Below are 11,156 nucleotides of genomic sequence, written 5' to 3'. Positions count from 1 at the left end.
TAAACAGTTTGCCCAAGGCCACGCAGCCGTGGGGACCGGCATTCTCATCACGGCTGTGGAAAATTGCTGGAGTTTAGCTGATGTACACAAAGGTTCTACATTTCTTTTGGATCCCTTGCTTTAGAAACACTTAAAATCATGGGACTACAGAACTGGAACAGCCGGGACTGCCTCTAGACGCAGGCAAGGGCTGGCAAACTGGACCAAATTCAGCCTGCCTTAGCAAATAAAGTTTTATTAGAACACAGCCATACTCATTCATTTACAAATTGTCTTTGGCTACTTTCACATTACAAAGCAAAACTGAGTGGTTGCAGTAGACAATTTGTCTATGGCCTCCAAAGCCAAAAATATTTACTATCTGGCCCTTTACAGAAAAAGTTTGCCAACTCATGCTTTTGAGGGCCCCAGTATAACAAACCACATAAAAATAAATATATTAAAGAACACTTGGCAGTTCTGTCCCTCAGGATCTGGCCATCAGCACTGGAAGAGTGTGAGCCATACCACTAAATAGCAGCTTTCGGGAGCAGTACCCCTCAGGCCTCAGGCCTCAGCTCTCCACATCTGCCTTATGTTCTGGAAACAAAAGGAGCTACCTACAGACACCAGGAAGGTTTGGGACTTCTGCTGTTGTTCACTCGGGCAGGCATGGCTTTGGAGTGTGAGGAGAATTTGAGCAACATGAGTACTTAGAAAATAGAAATGGCAAATCAAATACTTTGTCAAATTCTCCTCTCAAAAACATAAATGTAGTAGATTCTGCCTGGCTCGTTAGCTCTGTCGGTCACGGCATGGTGCAGAAATCACCAAGGTCCAGAGTTTGATCTCTGTACTGGCCAGATGCTAAAAATGAAAATAAAAAATAAATGTAGTAGATTCTTGCATAAGAAAGTATCAGTTTCCAGTGGTGTCAGCCACCCTTGCTTCTCTTTGAGTTTCAATTCCTGGTTCTGGTCTGGGGGTGCCCACAGATTGTCAGTGTTTACGCAGATGAACGTGGCAACTGAGGAACATTTTGCGATGTTAAACAACTCATGTTACTTTAAAAAAAAGGATGTAGATCTTGATATAACATGCGTGAATTGTGATATATTTCTTATACTGGCAACTAGATGGACATTAAACTCTAGAATCATAAGTAGTGTTATTTTTCCAATATGATTTCATTTAAATAATTTTGATTTAAACATTTCACATTGTCCATTCAAGCTGCTATAACAAAATACTTTAGAATGGGTAATTTATAAACAATAGAAATTTATTGCTCACAGTTCTGTAAGCTGGGAAGTCCAAGATCAAGGTGCCAGCAGATTCGGTGTCTGATGAGGACTGCTCCTCACACGTGATGCCCTCAGTGTGTTCTCAAGTGGCAGAAAGGCGAGACGGGCTAACAGGTTTCTCGTGCCTGACCTACAATCACTAATCCCATTGTGGGGCCCTCAGGACCTAATCACCTCCCAAGGTCCCCACCTTCTAATACCATCTCCTTGGTGCTTAGGTTTCAACGTATACATTTGGGATGGACACGTTTAGACCATAGCAAACGTTCATGTATTTTAATTGAATTTTGCTTCTTAATTTTAAAGATTAATATAAGATTTTTAGAAGAAAAGGACATATCCGAAAACATGGAAGTTTTTAATTTATGAATATTTTACATTTATTTTAATTTATATTATTCGATGAAAATATATTCAAATTTTATATACAGTATGTTGAATACCATTATGTCTTATTTTTTAATACTTGGAGTAAAAAAGTCAATGAAGTAAAATCCAGGTTTCTCATTTATGATGGTAGTCATGCTTTTTTGGTTTGGGCAATTAACAGAAATAATATGCCTATCTTTAATTTTTTCTAATTGAGACAACAGATGGGAAAGTGACTGAACACAGTCATTCATGTGGTTATTTGTCTCCCATTCCCCAGCCTCCTGACAGGGACACTCTAGTTGGAGTTGCGTTGATTCCATTCCACCCCAATGTCTCTGGGATGTGTTTCTCAAAAAAAAAAAAGAAAGAAAGAAAGAAAGAAAAAAAGGTTGGGGAAGGGGTGGGGAAAAGTTCTTTTCTGTTTCAGGACCACATAATTCCATTTACCTTTGCTTTCCAGGGGGGTTTGGGTCTCTGTTTCTAGTGACTCCTTCACTGGGAGGCTGCTTCTCAGGAGGTTCCTTGAAGCCCCACCTGAGGCTCCCTTCCCAGGAGGAGAGGGAGGGCTACTGCTGGGTCCAGGGACAAGACAAGCTTTGTGCCCTTATCCCACAAACAGCTGCCTCCCTGGGGTGCCATTTGGACAGCCATTCAGGGAGCCAACTGAAAGAAAGCCACTTCTCCTGTCGTGGAGAGAGAAACTGATCCAAATCCACCCAAATCCTGGGAAACTGACACCCCTGAGGAGATTTTAGTTACCCAAGTGGGCCCCAGGGTGAGACCTCAGCTCTGCCAACCCAGGCTAGGGGGAGGTTCTCCCACACTGTAAGAAAATAGTGAGTACATTAGTCTTGGCTCATTCATTCATTTAACAAAAATACACCATATGCCTACTGTGTGCCAGGCACTCTGCTGGGCATGGGGACATGACTGTGAACATGGTTAGTGTGTTCCTGTGGTATATTAAGAAATATATTTGGTCTTTGTCCCTGGCTCCTGACACAAGGCTCCTCACATTTCCAGATAGGAGTGCCTTGTTATTCATAACAAGTCCCTTTCCATCACGCTCAAGTTTATGCTAGTGAGGTTATGGAAGAGGTGGGGAGCCTAGATAGCCTCAGGATAGGGCCGGTCACCAGAAAGACCAAATAATTAGAGAGTTAGATTGCTCAGCTCCACCCACCAACCTCCCTGGAGAAGAGGAGGTGGGGGCTGGAGATTGAGCTCTGTAAATACTCTTGAAGAGATTTGGAGAGCTTCTGGGTTGGTGACCACATCCGTGCTGAGAGAGTGGTGCACCCCAATTCCACAGGGACAGAAGTCCTGAGCTCGGGGATCATTCTGGACCTTGCCCTTGTACCTCTTCATGTGGTTGTTCATTTGCATCCTTTATAATAAACCAGTAAATGTAAGTAAAGTGTTTTTATGAGTCCTTTGAGTCATTCTAGCAAATCATCAGACAGGAGGAGGGAGTTGTGCGAACCCTTGATTATTAGCTGGTTGGTCAGAGATTAATAGTGGGTGGCCCAGGAACTGCGATCGGCATCTGAAGTGGGGCAGTTTTGTGGAACTGAGCCCTCAACCTGGGTTGTCTGCACTAACTCTGGGCAGTCAGTGTCAGAACTGAATTGAATTGTAGGACACCCAGCTGGTGTCAGAGAATTGTTCGGTGTCAAAAACCATCTCAGAGTTACCTCACCCAATGAGCTCGCAGCATAGCAGGGAATGTACAGAATTAAATGTATCATGGAAGCCCCAAACCTGAAAGGGCACTCGTGTAGTGTTTGCTTATTCCAAAAAACTCACCTGGGCCAATCAGTAAAGACATCAGTTTATCAGACTTAGGGGAGTTGCTGTTGGAAGCTGGCCAGCTGGAAATCCTTGCCACCATGGGGTACATACAACAGTTATACAGTGAACAGATCAAAGCAGAGGTGTAGATCATTTGCATGCTTATGCACCCCTCACCCAGCCCACATGACCCAAAGCTGAGATCAGGCCAGTAGATAAGTCAATCCCCTGCTAAGAGCACTTTTACACAAGTGTGCCAATCTACTTAGGGTCCCTGCTTCCTCCAGTCTTCTGTTTGTCTTCAAGGGGACGTTTGTCTTAAAGGAGACATGCCTTTCCTTGGGTAACTCCTAGGGGTAGTTTCCCAAAGGGGAGGGGGGACTCTCATATGCACAGGGAGGGGGAATAGGTCTATGTCCAGCATTTACCCTACATTAAATAAGTAATTCCAATAAGGTCATGAGTTTGAAGAGGGGAAGGTCCTGGCAGCTGATAGCAGGGGGACTTATTCTAACTGAGGAGATGTAAAAGGTGTCCCTGAGGAAGAGACTCAAGGTGAGACTCAAAGGATATAAAGGAGTAGGCCAGGCAAAGAGGGGCTGACAAAGCTCCAGGAAGTGGGGAGCTGGGCATGGGCCTGAGGGAGGGCTGGCAGGAGTTGAGGCTGGAGGTAGAGCTGGCCTGACTTTGAAGGACACCTGTGCCAGGTAAGACAAACACTAGAAGAATCCTAACCTCAGGACGAGAACAACTTTCTCACGCCTTTTGGGTGCCCTGTGGATATTTCCGCTTCAGAATGCTGCTGAGGCTCGTTCATTCATTCAGCAAATGTTCAGCAAGCACTTTCTAGGTGCCATGTATTGGTGAGGAGCTGGACATCCAAAGTGAAGTCAGACATGGTGCTTACACTGAAGGAGGTGACAGATGGCCATAAAGAGAAGCATGCTGGATGTATGCTTTCATTTGCCTACTAGTTCTTTATGGGGACAACACTGCTCACAGTCGGTGCAGTTCTACTTGAGATAACATCATCTACCCCGGCTCCGGGAATGGACATGTGACCAGGCACAGCCCATGTGAGTATCAGATCCCCTTCACCATGGTGATTGGTTTAGAAATGGATGTGCAACCTGAGTTCAACCATTAAATCCTTCCCCACCCAGACTTGATGAAACTAAAGAGGAAGGAAGGCACTCTCACCATCTGAGGTAGCGAGACAAGGACAGTGCAAGTCTGGAACCTCCTTTACAACCTCATGGGAAAGGGTGGCCTGAAATTACAGCCTACACAGAGGAAAGAAGAACTGAGAAACAGGGAGAGTCAGCAGGAGGGAGCCTATGTCATGCGAGCCCTGCGTCCAGCTTGAGCAACTGCAGGGGTGGATGTCCCACTTTGTAGTTACACAAACCAACAGACTCACCTTCTTAAATTCATTGAAGGTGGGGTTTTCTTCACTTACCAGAGTTCTGATTAGTCTAGCAGGCAAGCAGCCCACCCCCTCACAATAATGAGATAAGTCCCCTTATAATAGAGGGAATCCAGGCAGGCAGGAGAGCAAAATGGGTGAGTGGCTGGGACAGCAGACACTGTCAGTGCCTGGCTCATGTCCTCTCCGTCCACCCTGGACAAGTCTCCTGCGGCATCCAAGGACCATCTCCACACGTGTCATCAGCTTCCTACCTCAAGCACCCGGTAGGCATGTGCTCAGCCCAAGCATAGGACAGGCTAGAAGTGCTGGGGGTTAGGACTCTGAGGACCAAGCTTCAGCAAATGAGGGACTGCATTTAGAGCATCAGCAGCCCCACTCCCTCGCTCCTGGCTGGAACAATCTGAGGTGTGTTTTTCTCAGCCCTTCAGAAATCCCTGGTAGGTTCAGCACTATTGTCCACAAAGGCACCCTTTGCCGGCTTTCCTCCTTCCTCTCTCTCATTCCCCACCTTCTCACCTGCGTTTCTTGGGATCACCTACCAAACAGATCATTTGCACCCAAATCCTTATCTCAAGTGTCTACTTTTGGCAAACCCAAACTTGGACACAAGGGCTCTGAAAGCAGACTACATAGGTTTGAATCTGAATGCCGATGCTTCCTGTGTGACTTTGGACAACTTATTTAATTTTCTTATGCCTCAGTGTTCCCATCTGTAAAAAGAAGAAGATAATTTCACCAACCTCATAAAATTGTTGTGAGGCTTAAATGAGATACTGCATGCAAAGTGCTCATAGCAATATAAGTGTTCCATAAATATTGGCTATTGTTCTTTTTCTTCTTCTTCTTTTTATTGGATGCTTCCTAATCATGATCAGAGCATCTGGGAAACCTTGGAAGAGGCGACACGAATAGTAAAGGCCAGCGGGAGCTTGGGAGAAGATGAAGGAGAAGGCCACGTGAAGCAGAGGGAAAGAGAGACTTCGGAACGCACCTGTCTGTCTGAACTAATAATTACAGAAGACTATAATTTTGAAATAATCTGAAAGTGCTTTCTTTGGATAAAAGATAATTTACTGAGATATCAGTTTTTGTTTTGTATATACTGCAAAAAAATGAGAATAAATGAAAGGATTTTTTCTCCTCTTCCAAACTCCTGCTCTGGATGGCAAGAAAGACTTTGAGTCCTGCACAAGCTAAATTCTCCAGATGGGGTGTGTGTGTGTGTGTGTGTGTTTTCTCCCAAGACAGGAAAAGAGGCCTGAAGCCTATAGTCCCAAGAAGGGACGTACCATGTTCCCTTTGAGTTCCTGGGATTAACAGCAGGACTTGGCGGGGCTGTGCATGGTGCACTTAGAAGCTGGAGCCCAGACACCAGGCTTCCCAGTTGGCAATGATCCCTGTGCCCGGGATGGGCACAGGAGTCTTTGCGGGCTTGGGCATAGAGTGTAACATCTGACAGCAATGTGAGCCAAAGACCGTCGAGCCCTTTCCTGAAGGTTCTGCTCTATCTGCTGACTCTTGCTCATGGGGGATCATTTTGTTATTTGTTTCGTATTCTCACTTCTGGGGGGCTTTATCTGCATGTTCTGTATTGAAGATATGTCCCTCCAGGGTGGTCTGCCTTTGATTCTGCCTGATGTCTCAGGGCTATCACAGGCTTAGGACCAAGTTTTGTGGTCTTCTCTTTTAACANCTTTCTTTGGATAAAAGATAATTTACTGAGATATCAGTTTTTGTTTTGTATATACTGCAAAGAATGAGAATAAATGATAGGATTTTTCTCTTCTTCCAAACTCCTGCTCTGGATGGCAAGAAAGACTTTGAGTCCTGTAAGAGTTAAATTCTCTATATGGTGTGTGCGTGTGTGTGTGTGTGTGCGTGTGTGTGTGTGTGTGTGTGTGTGTGTGTGTTTTCTCCCAAGACAGGAAAGGGGCCTGAAGCCTATAGTCCCAAGAAGGGACGTACCATGTTCCCTTTGAGTTCCTGGGATTAACAGCAGGACTTGGCAGGGCTGTGCATGGTGCACTTAGAAGCTGGAGCTCAGACACCAGGCTTCACAGTTGGCAATGATCCCTGTGCCCGGAATGGGCACAGGAGTCTTTGCGGGCTTGGGCATAGAGGGTAACATCTGACAGCAATGTGAGCCAAAGACCGTCAAGCCCTTTCCTGAAGGTTCTGCTCTATCTGCTGACTCTTGCTCATGGGGGATCATTTTGTTACTTGTTTCGTATTCTCACTTCTGGGGGGCTTTATCTGAATGGTCTGGGATGAAGATATGTCCCTCCAGGGTGGTCTGCCTTTGATTCTGCCTGATGTCTCAGGGCTATCACAGGCTTAGGACCAAGTTTTGTGGTCTTCTCTTTTAACATACCGTGCAAGCAGTGTAAATTTAAAGCCCAGATATACGGAGGCAGGCCTGTGGTTAGGAATAACCATGGAATACATTTTCCCCATGCAGAGCCAGAACAAAAACAGACAAGTGTCCTCGTTGTCTGGCTCAGCTGATGAGTGGATTTTATCCTGCCTAAACATTTAATTAAGTGTGTAGCCCTGCAGGGCTGAAGTTTTATGAGGTGGGTTTAATTCTAACTCTCCATTTTATGTGGGACCACGGTTTTCTCTCTTTTTCACAAAAAGGCGTTAAAACTCGAGCCCTGGGAGTGTTGTATTGTTTGGGATATATTATTAGCAGCTTTGACAGAGACCCTAAATAGCAGTAGCTTAAATAAGAGACAGTCCATGCTGATATGGCAGCCTGGCCCTGTGACATTAGGAGCTCAAGTTCCTTCCATACCATCATCTCGTCATCCCTAGGGTGTTGAGATGGTCCTAAAGGGATCTCAGCCATGCCTGTGTCCATGTGTCGAACTGAAAGTCAGTGAGGGATGCAAGGCATGGACGGAGGGATAACAAGGTCAGTCCCTGCCCCACTAGTGGAGACCAACGGCGGGTGTTGAGATGGTCCTAAAGGGATCTCAGCCATGCCTGTGTCCATGTGTCGAACTGAAAGTTAGTGAGGGATGCAAGGCATGGACGGAGGGATAACAAGGTCAGTCCCTGCCCCACTAGTGGAGACCAACGACATCTGTACTCCAGCACAGGTGAAATCTGATTTGGCTAATCAAAGACATGTGACAGGATTTCACCACCTGTGGCAGATGCTAACTAATGTCCACAACACTTCTAATAGTGAGGAAATCATCAGGCCATGGGTGGTGTAGACAAGCTAAGTAGGTTTAAAGGAGGAAACATATGTGTGTGCATATATGAGTATATATCTGTGGGTTTTGTATGTTCAGGGTGTGTCTATGTGTGTGGTACATGTCTGTATGTGATAGGTCTTTGTGTGCATGGGTGTGTGTGAGGTGTGTGTGTGTGGTGTGTCTGTGTGTGTGTGCATCTGTGTGGTGTGTGTGATGTGCCTGTGTGTACATGTGGCATGTGTATACATGTGGTGTGTCTGTGTGTGCATGTGTGTATATGTGTGTGGTGTGCATCTGTGTGGTGTACAAGCCTTTGAGAATGAGATGCCACGTGTGTCTGTGTGTCTCTGTGTGTCTAGTATGTGTTTGTACATATGTGTAGAGGTTAGGTGTGTAACCGTGTGTCTGTGTGTGTTGTGTGTATGTGTATCTATCTCTGAGCTTCATGAAGCTAAATCCTTTCCTCTGTCACTACTTGGTATGATAAAAATGATAACTCACTAGAGTAAAGAATGACTTTAGGATTAAATCCCTGTCTATTCCAGGATATGAAGCACAAATCTCAGCTGCAAACATATGTGTGCATGAAATAAGACTTTGTTTTTCTTCAACAGAAGTTAACTTCTATTATAAGCCTCTGCTTCTGGGGTGTGGATGGGACAGAAGTTAAATCTCAATGAACTTGGTATTCCCTCCTGTGCCATCGCCCCTTCGCTTTGAGATAGTCTGAGTCCTGGAGACTTGTGTAGTTCCAATATGTGAGTCACATCTGGTCTTCATGGGTATCTGTCCATGTCGGCCTTGACCAGGACCAGGGCTGGGAGACAGTGGGGGACATGAGGCTGGCACCAATTTCCAGGGCCCGAGGTCTGGAAGGGGTTCGGGTCCAACTACGCTGCAGATCACATAGATGTGGCTGATCAGCTCAGGGACCCCACGTGTGGCCTCTGCTACCCCTTCAGATTGTTGGATTGTGGTTGTTTGGTTGTTTTGGTTGTTGATTCATTGCTGAGTGGCCCTTCATTCTCCTCCGTCCCTGCTTTCTCTCTGTGCTAGTTTAGTACCACTTCTGGGCACCTGTTATGCAGCTGTTCTCATGGAGCACTTGGTAAAGTCTGCAGCCATCTGCTCTGCTGTCTTGCCAGTTCCTCAGACCTTCCACGTTCTTCCATCACCTCCCTCCCCGCCCCCGAGTCTCAGCCTGGATCAGGAACGGGGCACAGCGCGCCTCCCATGGCCGCCCTTGTCCGCCCCGCCTTCCTCTCTGCTCTCCCTCCCTGCACTGGGAAAACTTCGGTTTGGTTGAGGAAGTGGGGATGGGGTAACCTTCATGCCCTCTCATCAGGTATTCTCCCAAATCTAGTGTCTATGCCCTGGGTTTTTCGTGTTGCTCCTGAGTTTTTAAATGTGTTTTCCCAGCATCCTGCAGCGCCTCCTCATCCCTGAGGCCAGGACACTGTGTCCAGCTGACTGATGAGGAAAAGACTAGGGGTGGAAGGACAGAGGGCAGGGGAGAAAGACGTCAGAAAATACACCGCTAGCACCCGACCACACCAAGAGAGCCTCATGCGGCCACAGAACAGGGTGTGATCACTTCCTGCAATGACAACGGGGACCCATTTCACACATGTGTCTGGTGCATATTTTCGCCCACGAAGCCTGCATAACTCCCGAGGCTATTCAAATTTTGTTTTGTTTGGGTTTTTCTGGTTGTCAAATGACCCTTTATTGAAATACTTTCCTCTGTACTTCTTCACTAGCTGGGCGTTCCACTGTGCCACTGATGATGTCACCTAAGATGTCCTGAGGGTGGTGGTCACTGACAGTGCAGCCCACAGACTGGCCAGTCCCCAGGATCTCTTTAAGGGTTCCAGAGAATTCTCTGACTAAAGATCTGTGCCACATGTCAGGCAGTTTTGACAATCTCATCAAAAGTGATATTTCCACTGCGTTTAAAGTTTTTCTGTTTCTGTCTCTTGGAGTTTCCTTGAGGGCTTTGATGATCAGGGCAGAGCAGAAGGTACCCCTCAATCTGAGCCTGTCTGTTCTGAATGATCAGTTTCACTGTAATCCTCAGGCCCTTCCAGTCACTGGTTGCTTTGGCAATGTCATCACCAACAACTTCTGGAAACAGACCCAGAAGGCCGATCTTGGGGGACAGGGCAGACATGGCACCGACTTCACCACTGGTGCTCCTCAGATGTATGGCTTTGCCTTTGGGGTCAAACTTAGGTGGCATGGTGGAAGGGCTGGTGTCAGATGAACCCAGATTCAGAACTACTGAAGAAAGTTGCACCTTGGCCACCTCCGATTCAAAAGCCAAAAAACCTATTTGAATTTTGTAGCAAAAACTCCGCACATTTCCCCATCTAGTCTGATACGTTGTGGACCTATTTTAAAGTAATAGCAAATACCACAATATTCCCTCAAATCTAGTATTTGCAGGAAATTTGCCACTCTCTGATCTGCCCTGATGGACGTAAGTGTCAAATGTGCTTCCAGGCTGTCTCCCATCCCTGTGGCTGGCCAGGGGTCTAAGCCCTGACCAACACAACATTGCTGTCACTCTAGGAATGAGAGCACACTCAACCCAAGCCGGGGCTTGCTGGCTCCACCCCAGGATTGCCAGCCTTTGTCAAGCTTCCCACTTTCTGATCCTTCTGGTCTACACTCCTGTGGCAGATGGTCAGGGTCACCTTTCAGGAGAAGAAGGAAAGATGTATTGGTGGCCTGGGCCTGCATGCCATTTCTGGCACAAATATGCTATAGGTTGCAAACCCCTGCTCCATGAGCACGAAAAGGCTGTCAGTGGCCTCAGAATAGAGCAGTGTTTCTTCAAGTGAGTTCTGTGCAAAAGTAATAGGCAGTATATGAAAGTAGTGTTCTGCAATCAAATATATTTAGCAGGTCATCTTCTCAGAGTCTTTAATATACAATGGTGCATCGTACATGCCCAAGATGGGGGTATTTGCAATATGCGATGTTGACTAAATTCACCTGGCCACCGAACACTCTGACACCGATAGTTCCTGGGGCTGTTACCAGGTGGAATACACTTTCAGCAATATTGTGGCAGTG

The 11,156-nt window shown here is 46.3% G+C and overlaps 1 pseudogene; it reads right to left on the bottom strand.

The window, feature by feature from the left end:
* Positions 1 to 9,803: 9,803 nt before the first annotated feature.
* LOC103595675 lies at positions 9,804 to 10,317 on the bottom strand (annotated as a pseudogene).
* Between the last annotated feature and the right edge of the window lie 839 nt (positions 10,318 to 11,156).

This window comes from Galeopterus variegatus, unplaced genomic scaffold, assembly GCF_000696425.1.
Source record: "Galeopterus variegatus unplaced genomic scaffold, G_variegatus-3.0.2 Scaffold1815, whole genome shotgun sequence".
Lineage (NCBI taxonomy): Eukaryota > Metazoa > Chordata > Mammalia > Dermoptera > Cynocephalidae > Galeopterus > Galeopterus variegatus.
This window is presented reverse-complemented; position numbering and strand designations above follow the sequence as displayed.